General features: G+C 39.3%; 1 pseudogene; it reads left to right on the top strand.

Moving 5' to 3' along the window:
- Positions 1 to 1,252: 1,252 nt before the first annotated feature.
- Positions 1,253 to 2,373, top strand: LOC129025941 (actin, cytoplasmic 2-like; annotated as a pseudogene).
- The last annotated feature ends 15,708 nt before the right edge of the window (positions 2,374 to 18,081 follow it).

The raw sequence follows: 18,081 nt of genomic DNA on the forward strand, positions 1-18,081 counted from the left end.
CCCTGAGTGCCTGCACAGCATTACCATAAGGTAGGAGGTATATTGCATAATTTCCTTGATCACAAACCTATAGAGAGCCTTCCCACACTCTTAGGATATCCCTTTCAAAATCTCTCAGATAGGAGACTGGCAGTGTTTCAAAGTTTGTTAGAGCTGAGATAAACCTGGGCTTAAGGCACTATCTACTGCCAAAACAGAGGTATTGACCTAGCCAAAATCAAGCAAACAATACCCCACAATACTTATGTCTTAAAGAAAACTCAAAATGCAAAATAAGACATAGAAAACAGTAAACTAAATAACTAGTTCTTCAATAAAAAGATATAGATGTATAACTACAAGAAATAATACCAAACAGGAAATTATAACCTCCCTAAATGGACAAAGCATAAACCATTGACCAATGCTAATTAATGAGATGGCTATCAGTGTTTATTGGATCAAGAATTCATGTTATCAGTTTTCAGGAAACTCAGATCTCTAAAACAACACGGAAAAGGAACTGATACCCTTCTGAAAGAAACTTTTAAAAATGGACTGAAATTATTTAAAAATAAAGAGTCCCGGAACTGAGAACTATACTGGTTGAAGTGGAAAAATCAGAAGGCTTTCAACCGCAGAATAGATCAAACAGAATAAAGAATCAGTGAGCTCTAAAATGAGTTATTAGGACCAGGTGTGCAGGCTCAGGCCTGTAATCACAGCACTTTGTGAGGCTGAAATGGGTTGATCACTTGAGGTTAGCAGTTCAAGACCAGTCTGGACCAGTGAAACCCTGATGTTTCAGGGAGTCAGTGTGGTGCCATTGAACTCCAGCCTGGGCAACACAGAGAGGCTTTGTCCAAAAAAAAAAAAAAAGGCAAAAGAAAAAAGAAAATAAAAGTAAATTAACATAGGTTATTAAGAAATTCACAAAGAACAAAACAGAAAAACAATCAAAAAGAACGAAGACTATTTACCAGATATACACAATTACCTTAAATAAGCAAATCTAAGATTTAGCAATATTCGTGAAAGAGTTCAGCAAAAGGAACATATATACAGCATATTCAAGTGAATAATAACAACTTTCAAAAATTTGAGGGAAATATAAATATGTAGGTTCAGAAAGATCGTAGTCAACAAAAAAGATTAATACCACATAAAACTACCCCACAACAAACAAGAATAAAACTCTTGCTCCAGTCACCACTGCCAGCTTGCTCACCTTGTTGTTCTGTGGCTCCACTATCCCACTCTTCTGCCCATTGCAATAGAAGAAGTGATCGTCATGCTGCTCATTGACAATGGCTCTGGCATGTGCAAAACTGGCTTTGCTAGGGATGACGCTCCCTGAGCCATGTTTCCCTCCATCGTGGGGTGCCCCCGACACCAGAGAATGATGGTGGACATGGGCCCAAAGGACTCCTACATGGGCAACAAAGCCCAGAGCAAGCACAGCATCCTGACCCTGAAGTACCCCATCAAGTATGGCATCATCACCAACTGGGATAACATGGAGAAGATCTGGCACCACTTCTACAATAAGCTGCATAGGGCCCCAGAAGAGCAGCCAGTGCTGCTAACCAAGGAACCCCTGAGCCCCAAGGCTAACAGAGAGAAGATGACTCAGATTATGTTTGAGACCTTCAACACCCAAGCCATGTGGCCATCTGAGATGTGCTGTCCCTCTATGCCTTTGGGTGCACCACTGGCATTGTCATGGACTCTGGACACAGGGTCACCAAAACAGTGCCCTTCTAGGAGAGCTACTAACTTCCCCATGCCATCCTGTGTCTGGACTTGGTTGGCTGGGACTTGACTGAGTACCTCATGAAGATCTTCAACAAGCTAGGCTACAGCTTCACCACCACAGACGAGTGGGAAATCATGCACAACATCAAGGAGAAGCTGTGCTAGGTCTCCCTGAACTTCAAGCAGGAGATGGCCACTGCCATATCCTCCTCTTCTTTGGAGAAGTGCTACAAACTGCTCGATGGCCAGGTCATCACCATTGACAAGGAGTGGTTCTGGTGTCCAGAGGTGCTGTTCCAGCCTTCTTTCCTGGGCATGGAATCTTGCAGCATCCATGAAACCACCTTCAACTCCATCATGAAGTGTGACGTGGACATCCGCAAAGACCTGTATGCCAACACGGTACTATCTGGCAGCACCACCATGTACCCAGGCATTGCTGACAGGATGCAGAAGGAGATCACTGCCCTGGCTCCCAGCATCATGAAGATTAAGATCATTGCACCCCCAGAGCGCAAGTACTCAGTGTGGATTGGTAGCTCCATCCTGACCTCACTGTCCACCTTCCAGCAGATGTGGATTAGCAAGCAGGAGTATGATGAGTTGGGCCCCTCCATCATCCACCACAAATGCTTCTAAATGGACTAAGCAGATGTGTAGTATTTGCTGCATGGGTTAATACAGAAGTACAAATTTGCCCTTGGCAAATGCGTACACCTCATGCTAGCCTCATGAAACTGGAATAAGCCTTTGAGAAGAAATTATCCTTGAAGATTGTATCTGATACTAAAACTGGATCATAGAACTTGTTGCTGATTTTGACCTTGTATTCAAGTTAATTGTTCCCCTTGGTATTTGTTTAACACTGTGTACATATCTTTGAGTTCAAACTTTAGTGCACGTTGCATGGACATTTCGTGACTGAGGTAAGAATGTACTTGTGGAAGACAAGCCTGTGGCTTGGTGAGTCTGCATGGCCAGCAGTCTCTGATCTCTGCAGGGTATTAATGTATCAGGGCTGAGTGTTCTGGGATTTCTCTAGAGGCTGGCAAGGACTCCTGACCTAGTTGCTTCTGTCCTGCCTGTCTGTCACGGTTGGAAAGTCCAAGCCATAGGACCCAGTTTCCTTTCTTAGCTGATGTTTTTTGCCAGAACACCGTGGGCTCTCACTTGCCTTGATTTGGAAGCAGTTTGCATTTACACTTGTAAGTGTATTCATCCTTTTAATTTATGTAAGATTTTTTGTATGAAATTCTAGATTCTGTAAAGACATGACAACAAATTTTTGTTTTCTACTGTTATATGAGAACGTTAGGCCTCAGCAACACATCATTGTGTAAGGAAAAATAAAAATGCTGCCAAAAGAAAGAATCAAGCTCTCAAAGGTTGAGAAACAAAGAAAATTCTAAAAGCACTAACGGAAAATAAACAAAAAAATGGAGGAGCATGAAATCACTCGGCAAAAGACTTGTCACCAATGTGATTTTAAGGAAGACACAGTATTAAAAGATATAAATTGTGATTTCAAAAACATCATTGGAACAGAGGATAAATGTCTACAGTTTTTATGTGACAAAAGTTGTCAGCTTAAGCTAGTTGATTATTAACTATAAGATGTTTTCTCTGAGCCTTTGAAGACCATCAAAAACTACAGCAGCAACACTAATGATAAAAACAAAGCAGTCAAAGCTTATCACTACTGAAGATATTTAAATGTGAAACATTTAAAAGCAAACATGGGAGGAAGAAGGGAAAAAATGATGTATGACTCAATCAGAAACAACTAACAAGATAACAGTAGTAAGAACTTACTTATCAATAATTATCTTGAATGCAAATGAATTAAATTATGTGATTAAAAGATGTGGAGTGACCAAATGCATTTTAAAAATGGGATTCAACTACATGTTACCCATGAGACCCACTTAATCTTTAAGGACAAACAAGGGCTGGAAATGAAGGAATAGAAGAAGATACTGCTATGCAAATGGTAATAAAAAATTAGGAGTGGCTATACTCCTATCTATAAAAGAGATTTCAATTCAAAACCTGTCATAAGACCAAGAAGGTCATCATTTAATAATAAAACAATCAATTCATCAAAAGGTTATAACAATTATATATATACATCTGCACTCAACATTGGAGCACCTAAATATTTAAAGCAAATATAAATAGAAATGAAGAAGAAAAGGCAATAAAATAATTGTAGGAAAGTTCAGTACCTCAATTAATACAAGGAATAGATAAACTCGACAGAAAATTAATAAGAAAATGCCAGACTTAATTTTAACTAAATGAACCCACAGACATATACAGAACTTTTCATCTTGTAGCAGCCAAATATATATTTTGCTGTAACATGCCTGGAGGATTCTCTAAGATAGACCATCTGCTAGGCCATAAAACAAGTCTTAACAAAGTAAGATGGCTAAAAACATATTTAATATTTTTCAGACTGTCATGGTAGCAAACCAAAAATCAGTAAGAGGAGAAATCTTAAAAAAAAAAAAAAAAACAAAACAACAACAACAACAACAAAAACTAGCAAATAATGAACTTTTTTTTTTTTTTTTTTTTTTTGAGACAGAGTCTCACTTTGTTGCCCAGGATGCAGTGCAGTGGCACAATCTCAACTCACCGCAAGCTCTGCCTCCCAGGTTAACACGGTACTCCTTCCCCAGCCTCCTGGGTAGCTGGCAATATAGGCGACTGCCACCACCCCCAGCTAATTTTTTTATATTTTTAGGAGAGACACGATTTCACCGTGTTAGTCAGGATGGTCTCGATCTCCTGACCTCATGATCTTCCCGCCTCGGCCTCCCAATGTTCTGAGAATACAGGCATGAACTACTGCCCCACAACCTACATGACATTTTTAAAACATTGCTCCTAAATAATGAATTGATGAAAAGAAACATAAAAAGAAAAATTCATAAATATCTTGAGACAAATAATAGTGGAAACACAACATACTTAAACCTATGGTGTGCAGTGAAGCAGCATTATGATGGAAAATTACAGCAATAAATGCATACATTAAAAAAATAAAGATACCAAATAAGCAACATCTCATTGTATCTAAGAAACTAGAAGGAAAAGCAACGAACTTCAAAATTAGCACAATGAATAAAATAATAATTAAAACAGAAACAAGTCAAATAGGGAACATAAACATCAGAGGAGAAAAAAAAAAGGCAGCCAAATTATAAAGCAATAAGTAAAGTTATCTCTCTTTGCAGATGACAAACTCCTATATGTAAAGACAGTTCAAATATTCTATTTAAGAAACTGTTAGAACCAATGAACAAATTTGGTAACATTATTGTACAAATAATTACCTAACTGAAAAAGAATTCAAGAAACTCATCTGACTATAAGCATATCAAAGAAATTAAATACTTTAAAAAAAGGTAACCAGAAAGTAAAAGATCTCTCCATTGAAAACTATGAGACATTGATAAAAGCATTTTAAGAAGAAAAAAAATAAATGGAAAGATTTTCTATGCTTATGGATTGGGAGAGTTAATATTGTTAAAATATTTATAGCATCAAAAGCAATACACAGATGAAATGCGATCCATCAAAATTTCAATGGCATTCTTCACAGAAATAGAAAACAAAATACAAAACTTGTATAGCTATATAGAGAGCCATAAATTGTGAAAACAATTCTTGAGAAAGAAAAAAAGTAGGAAGAATCACACGACCTTATTTGAAATTGGCACGAACACAGAAACATGACCAAATGAACAGAACAGAACATCCAAGCATATGTAGTCAATTAGTTTTACAAATCTGCAGCAAAATCGTAAAATGAGAAGAGGGATCATGTTTTCTATGAATAGTGCTGGGAAAACTAGATTTCCACATGCAAAAGAACAAAATTGTATCCACATTTTACATCATACACAAAAATCAAATGAAGATAAGTTGAAAAATCCTAAATGTAAGACTGCAACCTCTAAAACACCTAGAAGAGAACATAGAAAAAAGCTCATGAACGATGGCTTTGGTAATAATTATTTTGAATAGCATATTAAAAATTCAGTCCACATATACTAAAACAAATGAGCAACAGTACATCAAATGAAAAAGGAATCAATCGACCAAATACAATAGCCTAAATATTGGGGAAAATGTTTTCAAGCTATATATCTGATGATGGGTTAAGATCTAAAGTTTATGAAGAAATTGTAAGTGGGAAAGAAAGTTTCTGGGGTGCCGGTTGATTTGATCTTCCCTGTGTGAGACACCCACGGGGAGCCATGGGTGGCTTCTGAGGAGAAAATCTCCTTATTGCCTTCATGTCTTTTTCCCTGAGAGCACAACCGCACAGCGCATTCCACTGGTTGCCGAGGGAGATAACACTCCCTTGAAGCAGTGGAGTATAATCAAACATCTTGGCTCTTCCTGAAACCTGTTCCCACCCGTTTCAGTCCTGATAAGTTAAAGATCTTAAGTAGTTTAGCCACATGCCTTTGCTCAAGGGAATTCACAGAAACCACCAGTGCTATACATCTTACTCAATGACTTACGAGTTCACCTTCACTGATTAATCCTTTTCCTCATTCCTTCCTCTCCCTCCCATCTACCCTAAGAACAAAGAGCTTGTAGACCACTAAATTAGGTGAAGCCTTACAGCTTTGGGCCTTGAGCAAGCCTCTGATGCTCTGGCGCCCTGGACCTGCCTTTTAAATGCTTATTCTCTCTCTTTCTAACTCCTTTGTCTGCCCCAGACTCAAGGTACCTGCGGGGTGTTGTGGGACTCTTTTCCCCAACATTGTGCAACTCAATAGTAGCAAAACAAATAAACATATTAAAAGTTGAGCAAAAGCTCTGAATTGACATTTCTCCAAGGAACATATAAAAATGGGCAACAGGTATTTAAAACATATTCAACATCATTAATCATCAGAAAAAATTGAAATCAAAGGTACTTTGAAACGTTACATAACTCACATCAGGATGGCTATTATTAAAAACTCAAAAGATCACAAAGGTTGCCTAGGATGTATAGAAAATGAAACTCATGTACAGTGTTGTTGGTAATGTGTAGCAATTATAAAAATTGGTATGGAGGTTTCCAGAAAATTAAAAATAAACCTACTTATGCCTCAACAACTCTTCCTTTAGACATATAACCAAATGAAATCCCTACCCCATAGAGATATTTGCACTCTCATATTCATTGAATCATTATTAACAGTACCTAAAATATGGAAACAACCTTGTTGTCCAGTACAAAGAAATGTTATTTAGCCCTAAGCAAGAATGAGATCTTGCCATTTGCCCCACCATGGAGGAGCTTGGGGGTAACTATGCTACGTGAAATAAACCAGGCATAGAAAGAAAAATATTTATAATCACACATAGGCAACAGAAGGGAGGGTGGTGCCAGGCTTTTTTTTTAAATCAGTTCTCAAAGGCTAATAAAAAAAATCTCCCTCCTTATCACAAGAATGACACTAAGCTCTTCATAAACTATCCACCCCCATGACCTGAGCATCTCTCACTCAACCTCTCCTCCAACACTGGGGATCAAATTTCAGCATAGTTTGTAAAAGCAAATATCCGAACTATAGCAGTAACTATGTGAGATTAGAAATATGTTAATTTGTTCCAGTATAGTCGCCTTTGAAATAGCAATATGTATCCCATAGCATATGTTGTACATATGAAATGAACATAATAGGATGCATTTTTATTTATTTATTTATTTTTAAATTTTTATTATACTTTAAGTTCTAGGGTACGTGTCTACAGTATGTAGGTTTGAACATAGGTATTCGTGTGCCATGTTGGTTTGCTGCACCCATCAACTCATCATTTACATGAGGTATTTCTCCTAATGCTAATCCTCCCCCAAATCCCTACCCCCTACTCCCTGACAGGCCCTGGAGTGTGATTTTCCTTGCCCTGTGTCCAAGTGATCTCATTGATCAATTCCCACCTATGAGTGAGAATATGTGATGTTTGGTTTTATGTCCTTGTGAAAGTTTGCTGAGAATGATGGTTTCTAGCTCATCCATGTCTCTGCAAAAGACATAATCTCATCCTTTTTTATGGCTGCATAGTATTCCATGGTGTATATGTGCCACATTTTCTTAATACAGTCTATCATTGATGGATATTTGGCTGGTTTCCAAGTCTTTGCTGTTGTAAATAGTGCCACAATAAACAAACGTATGCATGTTTCTTTACAATAGCATGATTTATAATCCTTTGGGTGTATATGCAGTAATGGGATTGGTGAATCAAATGGCAATTCTAGTTTTAGATCCTTGAGGAATCATCACACTGTCTTCCAGAGTGGTTGAACTAATTTACACTCCCACCAACAGTGTAAAAGTATTCCAATTTCTCCACATCTACTCCAGCATCTGACTTTTTAATGATCACCATTCTAAGGGGCATGAGATGGTATCTCATTTTGGTTTTCATTTGCATTTCTCTGATGACCAATGATGATGAGCATTTTTCCCTGCTTCTGTTGACTGCATAGATGTCATCTTTTGAGAAGTGCCTGTTCTTATCCTTTGCCCACCTTTTGATGACTTTTTTTTCATATAAATTTGTTTGTGTTCTTTGTTGATTCTGGATATTAGTTCTTTGTTGGATGGGTAGATTGCCAAATTTTCTCCCATTCTGTAGGTTTCCTGTTTACTCTGATGGCAGTTTCTTTCACTGTGCAGAAGCTCTATAGTTTCATTAGATCCTATTTGTCTATTTTCACTTTTCTTGCCATTGCTTTTGGTGTTTTAGTCATGAAGTCCTTGACCATGCCTATGTTCTTAATGGTATTGCCTAGGTTTTCTTCTAGGTTTTTTATGGTTTTAGGTTTAACATTTAAGTGTTTAATCCATTTTGAATTAATTATTATGTAAGGTGTAAGGAAGGGATCCAGTTTCAGCTTTCTACAAATGGCTAACCAGTTTTCCCAGCACAATTTGCTAAATAAGGAATCTTTTCCCCATTTATTCTTTTTGTCAGATATGTCAAAAATGAGATGATTACAGATGTGTGGTGTTATCTCTGAGGTCTGTCTTCTGTTCCATTGGTCAATATATCTGTTTTGGTATCAGTACCATGCTGTTTTGTTTACCATAGCCTTGTACTATAGTTTCCAGTCAGGTAGCATGATGCCTCCAGCTTTGTTGTTTTTGCTTAAGACTGTATTGGCAATGTGGCTTCTTTTTTGGTTCCATATAAACTTTAAGGTAGTTTTTTTCCAGTTCTCTGAAGAAAGTACTTGGTAGCTTGATCAGAATGGCATTGCATGTATAAATTACTTTGGACACTATGGCCATTTTCAAGATATTGATTCTTCCTATCTATGATCATAGAACATTCTCCCATTTGTTTGTGTCCTTTTTTATTTTGTTAAACAGTGTTTTGTAGTTCTCCCTGAAGAGGTCCCTCACATCCCTTGTAAGTTGGATTCCTAGGTATTTTATTCTCTTTGAAGCAATTTTAAATGGGAATTCACTCACGATTTTGCTCTCTGTTATTGGTGTATAGGAATGCTTGTGATTTTTGCACACTGATTTCTTATCCTGAGACTTTGCTGAAGTTGCTTATCAGCTTAAGTAGATTTTGGGCTGAGACAATGGAGTTTTCTCAATACACAATCATGTCATCAGAAAACAGGGACAATTTGACTTCCTCAATTCCTAATTGAATACTCTTTATTTCTTTCTCTTGCCTGATTGCCCTGGGCAGAACTTCCAACACTATGTTGAATAGGAGTGGTGAGAGAGGGCATCCTTGTTTTGTGCTGGTTTTCAAAGGGAATGGTTCCAGTATTTGCCCACTCAGTATGATATTGGCTGTGGGTTTGTGATAAGCAGCTTTCATTATTTTGAGATACGCTCCATGAATACCTAGTTTATTGAGAGTTTTTTTAGCATGAAGCACTATTGAATTTTGTCAGAGGACTTTTTTCTATCTGTTGAGATAATCATGTGGCTTTTGTCATTGGTTCTGTTTATGTGATAGATTACATTTATTGACTTGCATAAGTTGAAACACACTTACATTTCAGGGATGAAAATGACATGATAGTTGTGGATAAGCTTTTTGATGTGCTGCTGAATTCAGTTTACTGGTATTGTACTCAGGATTTTCGCGTCGATGTTCATCACAGCTATTGGTCTAAAATTATCTTTTGTTGTTGTGTCTCTGCCAGGCCTTAGTATCGGGATGATGGTGACCTTATAAAATGAGTTAGGGAGGATTACTTCTTTTTTATTGATTAGGATAATTTCAGAAGGAATGCTACCAGCTCCTCTTTGTACCTCCAGTAGAATTCAGCTGTGAATCCATCTGGTCCTGGATACTTTTTGGTTGGTAGGCAATTAATTATTCCCTCAATTTCAGAGCCTGATTTTGGTCTATTCGGAGATTCAACTTCTTCCTGGTTTAGTTTTTGTAGGGTGTATGTGTCCAGGAATTTATCCATTTATTCTATATTTACTAGTTTATTTGCATAGAGGTGTTTATGGTTTTCTCTGATGGTAGTTTGAACGTCTGAGGGACTGGTGGTGATATCCCCTGTATTTTATTTTTATTTAATTTTATTTTATTATTATTATGCTTTAGGTTTTATGGTACATGTGCGCAATGTGCAGATTAGTTACATACGTATACATCTGCCATGCTGGTGCGCTGCACCCACTAACTCATCATCTAGCATTAGGTATATCTCTCAATGCTCTCCCTCCACCCTCCCCCCACCCAACAACAGTCCCTGGAGTGTGATGTTCCCCTTCCTGTGTCCATGTGTTCTCATTGTTCAGTTCCCATTTATGAGTGAGAACATGCGGTGTTTGGTTTTTTTCCTTGCAATAGTTTACTGAGAATGATGATTTCCAATTTCATCCATGTCTCTACAAGGGACAGGAACTCATCATTTTTTGTGGCTGCATAGTATTCCGTGGTGTATATGTGCCACATTTTCTTAATCCAGTCTATCCTTGTTGGACATTTGGGTTGGTTCCAAGTCTTTGCTATTGTGAATAATGCTGCAAAAAACATACGTGTGCATGTGTCTTTATAGCAGCATGATTTATAGTCCTTTGGGTATATACTCAGTAATGGGATGGCTGGATCAAATAGTATTTCTAGTTCTAGATCCCTGAGGAATCGCCACACTGACTTCCACAAAGGTTGAATTAGTTTACAGTCCCAACAACAGTGTAAAAGTGTTCCTATTTCTCCACATCCTCTCCAGCACCTGTTGTTTCCTGACTTTTTAATGATTGCCATTCTAACTGGTGTGAGATGGTATCTCATTGTGGTTTTGATATTCATTTCTCTGATGGCCAGTGATGGTGAGCATTTTTTCATGTGTTTTTTGGCTGCATAAATGTCTTCTTTTGAGAAGTGTCTGTTCATGTCCTTTGCCCACTTTTTGATGGGGTTGTTTGTTTTCTTCTTGTAAATTTGTTTGAGTTCATTGTAGATTCTGGATATTAGCCCTTTGTCAGATTAGTAGGTTGTGAAAATTTACTCCCATTTTTTAGGTTGACTGTTCACTCTGATGGTAGTTTCTTTTGCTGTGCAGAAGCTCTTTAGTTTAATTAGATTCCATTGGTCAATTTTGGCTTTTGTTGCCATTGATTTTGGTGTTTTAGACATGAAGTCCTTGTCCATGCCTATGTCCAGAATGGTAATGCCTAGGTTTTCTTCTAGGGTTATTATGGTTTTAGGTCTAACGTTTAAGTCTTTAATCCATCTTGAATTGATTTTTGTATAAGGTGTAAGGAAGACATCCAGTTTCAGCTTTTTCCATATGGCTAGCCAGTTTTCCCAGCACCATTTATTAAATAGGGAATCCTTTCCCCATTTCTTGTTTTTCCCAGGTTGTCAAAGATCAGATTGTTTTAGATATGTGGTGTTATTTCTCAGGGCTCTGTTCTGTTCCATTGGTCTATATCTCTGTTTTGGTATGAGTACCATGCTGTTTTGGTACTGTAGCCTTGTAGTATTGTTTGAAGTCAGGTAGTGTGATGCCTATTTGATTCTTCTCTCTTTTCTTCCTTATTAGTCTTGCTAGGGATCTATCCATTTTGTTGATCTTTAAAAAAAAAAATAGTTCCCAGATTCATTGATTTTTTTAAAAGTTTTTTTGTTTTTCTATCTCTTTCAGTTCTGCTCTGATCTTTCTTATCTTTTGCCTTCTGCTAGCTTTTGAATTTGTTTACTCTTGATTCTCTATTTCTTTTCATTGTGATGTTAGACTGTCAATTTTAGATCTTTTCTGCTGTCTCTTGTGGGCTTTTAGTTCTATAAATTTCCCTCTACACACTGCTTTAAATGTGTCCAGAAATTATGGTACGTTGTGTTTTTGTTCACACTGACTTCAAAGAACATCTGTTTTTCTGCCTTCATTTCTTTACTTACCCAGCAGTCATTCAGGAACAAGTTGTTCAGTTTCCATGTAGTTCTGTAGTTTTGAGTGAATTTCTTAATGTTCGGTTATAATTTGATTGCACTGTGGTCTGGGAGACAGTTTGTTGTGATTTCTGTTCTTTTACATTTGCTTAGTAGTGCTTTATTTCCTATTATGTGGTCAATTTTAGAATAAGTGTGATGTGGTGCTGAGAAGAATGCATATGCTGTTGATTTGGGGTGGAGAGTTCAATAGATGTCATTAGGTTTGTTTGTTGCAGAGCTGAGTTCAGGTCTTGGATATCCTTGTTAACTTTCTGCCTCGTTGATCTGTCTAATATTGATAGTGCAGTGTTAAAGTCTCCCATTATTATTGTGTGGTAGTGTAAGTCTCTTTGTAGGTCTATAAGGACTTGCTTTATGAATCTGGGTGCTCCTATATTGGGTGCATATATATTTAGGATACTTAGCTCTTCTTCATGAATTGATCCCTTTACCATATGCATGGCTTTCTTTGTCTCTTTTGATCTTTATTGCTTTAAAGTCTGTTTTATCAGAGACTAGGATTTCAACCCCTGCTTTTTTTTTTCTTTCCATTTGCTTGGTAGGTCTTCTTCCTTCCCTTTATTTTGAGCCTATGTGAGTCTTTGAATGAGAGATGGGTCTCCTGAATACAAAACTTTGATAGGTCTCAACTCTTTATCCAATTTGCCAGTTTGTGTCCTTTAATTGGGGCATTTAGCCCATTTACATTTAAGGTTAATATTGTTATGTGTGAATATGATCCTGTCATTATGATGTTTGCTGGATAGTTTGCCCATTAATTGATACAGTCTCTTCATAGCATTGAAGGTCTTAACAATTTGTCATGTTTTTGTAGTGGCTGGTACTGGTTGTTTCTTTCTATCTATAGTGCTTCCTTCAGGAGCTCTTTTAAGGCAGGCCTGGTGGTGACAAAATCTCTCAGCATTTGCTTGACTGTAAAGGATTTTATTTCTCCTTCACTTATAAAGCTTAGTTCGGCTAAATATGAAATTCTGCATTGAAATTCTTTTCTTTAAGAGTCTTGAATATTGGCCCCACTCTCTTCTGGCTTGTACGGTTTCTGCTAAGAGATCCACTGTTGGTCTGATAGGCTTCCCTTTGTGAGTAACTCAACTTTTTTCTCTGGCTGCCCTTAACACTTTTTCTTCATTTCAATCTTGGTGAACCTGACAGTTATGTGTCTTGGGGTTGCACTTCTCAAGGAGTATCTTCCCGATGTTATCTATATTTCCTGAATTTGAATGTTGGCCTGCCTTACTAAGTTAGGGAAGTTATCCTGTATAATATGCTGAAGAATGTTTTCCAATTTGGTTCCATTCTTTCCATCACTTTCAGGTACACCAGTCAAATATAGATTTGGTCTTTTCACTTAGTCCCCTATTTCTCAGAATATTGGTTTGTTTCTTTTTACTCTTTTTTTCTCTAACCCTGTCTTCTCACTTTATTTTATTGATATGATCTTCAGTCACTGACACTCTTTCTTCCACTTGATCATATCAGCTATTGAAGCTTGTGCATGTGTCATTAAGTTCTTGTGCCAGGCTTTTCAGATCCATCAGGCCACTTAAGGTCTTCTCTACACTCTTTCTTCTAGTTAGCCATTCATTTAATCACTTTTTGTGGTTTTTAGCTTCCATGTGATGGGTTCGAACATGTGACTTTAGCTCAAAGAGATTTGTCATTGCCAACCTTCAGAAGCCTACCTCTGGCAACTCATCAAAGTCATTCTCCATCCAGTTTTGTTCCATTGCTTGTCAGGAGCTGTGATCCTTTGAAGGAGAAGATGTGCTCCAATTTTTAGAATTTTCATCTTTTCTACTCTGGTTTCTCCCCACTTTTGTGCATTTATCAACCTTGGGTCTTTGATGTTGTTGACCTACACATAGGGTTTTGGTGTAAATGAAATTTTTTTTTTTGATGTTGAAGCTGTTCCTTTCTGCTTGTCAGTTTTCCTTCTAACCATGAGGTCCCTCAGCTGCAGTCTTTTGTAATTTGGGGGAGTTCCACTCCAGATTCTGTCTGCCTGTTTGTCACGAGCAGAGGATGCAGAAGAGCAAATATTGCACAATAGCAAATATTGCTGTTTGATCCTTCCTCTAGAGCTTCATCTCAGAGGGGAAGCTGCCTATATGAGGTCAGCCCCTACTGGGAGGTGTCTCCCAGATAGGCTACACAGGGGTCAGGGACCCACATGAGGAGGCAGTCTGTCCAAACTCAGAGCTCAAATGGCATCCTAGGATAACCACTGCTCTCTTCAGAATTGTCAGACAGGGATGTTTAAGTCTGCCAAAGTTGTCTGCTGCCTGTTTTTCAGCTATGCCTGGCCCACAGTGGCAAAGTCTAGAGGCAATAGCCCTTGTTGAGCTGTGGTGGGCTCTGACCAGTTCAAGTTTTCTGCATGCTTTGTTTACCTACTCAAGCCTTAGCAATGGTGGAAGCCCATCTACCAGCCAGGCTGCCACCTTCAGGGTTGATCTCAAACTGCTGCATTAGCAGTGATCAAGGCTCTGTGGGCATGGGGCCCACCAAGCCAGTCATGGGAGAGAATCACTTGTTCTGCCAGATGCCGTGACCTTGGGAAAAGTGCAGTATTTGCACAAGAATACTCTTTTTTTTCCAGGTAGTCTGTCATGTCTCCTCTTGGCTAGGAAAGGGAAATCACCCAACCCCTTGCACTTCCCAATAGAGGTGACAGCCCGCCTTACTTCAGCTCACTCTCCGTGGGCTGCACCCACCTCCGTGGGCTGCACCACTGTACAACCAGTCCCAATGAGATGAACCAATTACCTCTGTGGGAAATGTTGAAATCACTGATCTGCACTGATCATGCTGGGAGATGCAGACTGGAGCTGTTCCTATTTGGCCATCTTGGAACACCCCCAGGAAAAAATAGGATGCATTTTTAATGGTATTTTTTTTTTTTTTTAAGATGGAATCTTATTCTGTCACTCAGGCTGGAGTTCAGTGGTGTGGAGAGTGCTTCCTCCACACACTTCCCAGTCCTTGTCAATCAGCTGGCTGTGAGGTCATTGAAACCAGAGATCTGAGGCTCAGGAACAAGCCCAAGTAGTTTTGTGGCTGCCTGCCTGCCTTTCAAGAGCACTGTATGGTAGGGCCAGTTTTTGGCTACAGAAATGGCTATTGTGTCACCAGAGGAGGCCTTGTTGAGTTGATTTGAGAGACAATACAAGCACCAAGATTTGGAATGTACCAGGTTAGTGTTGGGGAAACCAGCCCCACACCATCCAGTGGGTACCCTGAGTCTGGAGGAGACAAAGGAATTAGAAAGAGACAGAATAAACATTTAAAAAGTGGGTCCAGGGGACCAGAGCATTGAAGGCTTGCTCATGGCCCATTGCTCTTGGGCTTCACCCAATTTATTGGTTTACAAGCTCTTTGCTCTCAGGGCATCTGGGAGGGGGAGGAAGGGATGAGGAAAAGGATTAATCAGTGAGGGAGAACTCGTGAGCCATTCAATAAGAAGTTTGGCACTGGTAGTTTCTGTGAATTTCCTTGAGCAAAGGCTTGTGTCTAACCTACTTAAGTTCTGTAACTTATTGGGACTTAAACAGGTGGGAGCTGGTTTCAGGAGGAGCCAAAATGTTTGATTATACTCCATTGCTTCAAGGGAGTGTTACCTACCTGAACAACCTGTGGAATTCTGCTGAGCAGTTATGCACTTGGGGCATAAATATGTGAAGGCAATAAGGAGACTTTTCTCCTCAGAGGCTCCCCATGGCACCCCATGGGTTTCTCACACAGGGGAGACTAACACAACTGGCACCACAGAAACTCTCTTTTCCACAGTTAGTAATTATGGGTTTTTGGTTTGGACCATAGACAGGACAAGAGATAAACAATAATATTGGGGTGGCCCTGTGGTGACAGCATTTTCCAGCCAGCAGGCCTGCTTTACCTTCTGGGAAGAAGGCTGGGCCTCAGAATCCCACAAAACTTCTTCCATCTGATCCCTTTTAGAGGGACATGAATAGAATGGGCCCCCACACTCCCAAGAAAGCTCTCAAGGACTTGGGCTTGGACTTTCCTGGAGACAAGACAATTTGAATGACACTGACTGCCAGGTACTGTCATCCCATGGGCCATGAGACCATTTCACCTGTTCACTTCCCCTCTACTCTTTATTGGGGACTAAGGCATGGAATGAGTGTAGGGATGACAGATGACAGGGCCCTGTCTGTGGGATAAGGACAGACCCCAGGGAAGGGGAATCCTCCAGCCAGGAGTCCAGGTCAGGAGCCAGGTGTGGGCAGCAGTTTCCTCTGACCCTATGCTTACTCCTGCAGCCTGACTCATCACCTGAATTTATGTCTATTTTGGAGAATGGAGAAAACAGACTTAGGAAAAGACACTTGCAGGCCTGTCACCTAAAGACAAGCCCTGTTGTAATTCTGGTGTGTTTATTTTTAGTATTTTGTTTGTTTCTCTTTTCTCATGTTTCTGATACATATCAGTGCTTTTTTGAGCACACTCCCTGAACTGCGTGATCTTCCTTTGTTGAGGAGGATCTTTTAAGACAAGAAAAGTACAGGCTGGCCAGCTGTGGATCTGGTCTACATTGGGTCTGGCCTACATCTTGTCTGGCTTTCACACCATGTGCACTTTTTCTCCTCCTTTCCACATACCATAAGGATATTATCATCTTTCTTGGCACCTCTTTTGCCTGCTTGTATTTAGATCCTGCTCTGCCCTGGTGTGTGACCTTGGGCAGGTTAATGTGACTTCTCACCTCTAAAATGGGGATAATGCCAGGACCTGCCATGGAGATTGTTGCAAAGATTAAGTGAGGGTGGTTATCAAAAGCCTAAGAGTACCATTGAGACAGAGTGTGCATTCATAAAATACAAATTCTTTATTATCAAGTACTGCCTAATTGTTCTTTAGGATCAACCATCATTTATTCACATAACTATCAAGCTCTTGTTAATCATTTTCCTATTTTCAATACTGGAGAACAATACTTCATTGAAAGTCATTGTAAATAAAGTGCTAACGTATTATCAATTTCAAGTAATAGGCTACATTAAGTGCCTCAAGGGTGCCAGGTCAATCAGAACCTGAGCCAAGTGTTTGCAGCCACAGAGAAAATGGGAAAGGCATTGCAATTTGTGATATCCTGCGACCCACAGCCACAAGTGGCCAAATTGAAACAGAAAACCACATTCCTCAGCTTGGCTTCAGTTTCTTTACAAATCCTACTGCTCTGACCTGAGAGAGCCTCTGCTCACCAAAATATGGTGTTCTTTGTGTCCCCCAGGCCACTGCAGGGTAGTGAGATGCACCAGTAGTGGCCCAACCATGTTGTCACCACCCTCCCTCTCATCTTTCTTGTTCCTTTTGTCTGCCCTCTGGCTGTTACAGAAACATGCTGGACCACTCTATGGCTGCACCTGAGTCGTGGTTGATGCCAACAGCACTGGCATCCTCTAAGGAAATTTCCTTCCAGACTGGGAAGTTGGTCTACAGTTAGGGGCTGGACTTCATGATGCACACTGCAGATACCTCTGTGATTGTGTCTATTGATACCATTTTTGATGCCTACATGTGGATCTGCTTTAGACAGATCTAAAGTTTTTGAGCTGGATCTGGTGATTACTTGGGTCTTGTTTCAGGCAGCAGAAGTGTGTGTAGAGACAGGACTTTCTGCTGGAATCTGTGACATTTAATTAGACTTGGAACAAGTACACCTGGAACAGAGACTGTTCCTAGAGTCTCTGATACTACATATCATTTCTCATGTATTTTATTTTGAAAATAAAAATATATGCACATGACTGAAAAATACAGAGGTGAGCCAAGAGTTACACAGAAGCAGCTGCCACCATGTGCACCTCACTCTAGTCACCTGAACTACCTGTTAACAACCAGGTAACACAGAGGATGACTGAGTTT

Source organism: Pongo pygmaeus, chromosome Y, assembly GCF_028885625.2.
Source record: "Pongo pygmaeus isolate AG05252 chromosome Y, NHGRI_mPonPyg2-v2.0_pri, whole genome shotgun sequence".
Classification (NCBI taxonomy): Eukaryota; Metazoa; Chordata; class Mammalia; order Primates; family Hominidae; genus Pongo; species Pongo pygmaeus.